This window comes from Gavialis gangeticus, unplaced genomic scaffold (assembly GCF_001723915.1).
Source record: "Gavialis gangeticus isolate Ggan-Ray unplaced genomic scaffold, GavGan_comp1, whole genome shotgun sequence".
Classification (NCBI taxonomy): Eukaryota; Metazoa; Chordata; order Crocodylia; family Gavialidae; genus Gavialis; species Gavialis gangeticus.
In genome coordinates this window covers 164,625,560-164,627,493 of record NW_017728992.1, presented here as the reverse complement: position 1 = coordinate 164,627,493, position 1,934 = coordinate 164,625,560, and the positions used below count along the sequence as shown (strand labels likewise).

General features: G+C 32.9%; 1 protein-coding gene across 1 annotated transcript in view; it reads right to left on the bottom strand.

Annotated features, from left to right (window-relative positions):
- The window catches only part of RIMS2 (regulating synaptic membrane exocytosis 2), a 1,108,253-nt gene that overhangs the window by 1,072,600 nt on the left and 33,719 nt on the right, over window positions 1–1,934 (bottom strand). The gene's annotated exons all lie outside the window — the stretch shown is intronic.

Genomic DNA, 1,934 nt, shown 5'->3' with positions numbered 1-1,934 from the left:
ACAGGACTCAATGACTTGAAGTCAATAAGATTTGGGGGGGCCTGGAGGAGGGGGAAGAGATTGATTTGAAGGATTACAGTTGTAATGCAACTGGAATAAGAAACTATTAATGACATAACTGTATGTGAATCATTCAGTAGCTCATGAAATATTAGATTTTTAAAATATAGGTGTAAAGAAAGACAATTTTCTCGGGCCTTATTTTGCATTGTATAGATTTTCCATTATTTTTATTGTCTTTTTTTTCTTTAGCTACTCATTAGTACTTCATTTGGAGTTCTGAATATTTCCACTGGTCACTATTTTTCTTGGGAAAAAAAGATTACTTTTTGGCTTTCTAAAACTGCAACATGAAGAACTGTATAGGAGAAAATAAAAAATTATTTAAATCAAAATTCTCAGCCAATCCATCTGTTGTGAGTGGAGAATAAAACTTTTAAAATGAAAAGATCTTCAATTAGTCAATAGTTTCCACACATCAATATACAGATTAATTAGTATTTAATTGTGTTGAAAATACAATTGAATGCCTAGACAGACTACTTTCTTTTTGTTCTAGCGCTCCCATTCAGGTACCTGTATACAGTGTTGTGTTTGTCACTAGCTTTTGAAAATATCAGTGATCTGAAGCATTTTCAAAAGTGTCTCATTTCTAGTAGTATATCCTCATTATATAAATATGAAGTGTCACTGAAGGATTTTAAATCATGAAATTTTTAAAAGTCACCACTCTGCATGCAAATGCTTAAATTAACTATACTGCAGCAAATTGTCTTTGTAATTTAACAGGCCTGAGAGGGGGACTCTGTCTCAAGCAACAGGGGCAACTGCTGGAGAAATTTAGACATAGAAAAGCAGAAGCCATGGGGAGTCCTATGCCCCTCATTACCATACACAGCCCAACAAAATACTTCCCCTACTACAGGAGCGCAAGCAATAGCAGAAGCCTCTAATAAAAAGACACAGTGTCTCAGGCAACCTAGAAGTGCCTGACCATTTAGCTGCTCCTCTGTGACTGTCTCAGCCACAAACAAAGAATTCTGGTTGACTATGTAATAATGAAGACAGACAATGGGGTGGGAATAGATTAAGGCCCAAAACTAATTAGGAACAGAGGAGTGAGAGTGGTAGGTTTCATTTTAAAATCATAGAAATTTGGCATGATTAAAAAATTACCTACATAGCAGAGTAAGCAAGTTAGTTTAAAAAAAACAGATAAGGAAAAGTGAATATAGAAATAGAACAACAGACCAAAAATAGGGGTAAGGACAGAAGGTAAAAGGTAAACAAAAGTGAAAATAGATAAAAGTAATATTGAAAATGAAAACTAGGCAATGTTTTTTCAAACAAAGGAGACCACCAGAAAATTTTTAAAATGCAAATGAACAGGGTATAAAACATAAGCAATACTAGTAAAGAAGCAGGAGATTATAAAATATCTAATACAACATACGATCAATGGCACATGTGTTAACTTGCCCATTTCAAATATACTGTTATTCGTTTTTCCTATCTATTCAATGCTGTGAACTCTGAGGGGAAAATGTTTATTCCCAGTACATTCATTATTAATGTTACTAAAAAGTAAACAACTTAATTTCTGATTATCTTTCTTTATGCACTAATACTATAAACAATGTCCTGAAAAGCAGGAGACTGCATCATAACTAGCGCAAATAATATTTCAAGAAACACACTGAAAATTATACTATTTCAGAAGAATTAAGATGACGTGGAAGCTATAATTTGTATAAGAATATTTGTTGAAATAAATTGATCCTATGCTCTTAGTTATTAAAAATTAGCTCTTATATTATCAATTTTTGTTATTATTTTCCAAATCTAATCCCCTATAAATATGTATCTACCTCTATTTATGAAGGCTGCGTTGCTATGCATCTGGATTTTTTCCCCACTCCCCTCTGCCTTAAACA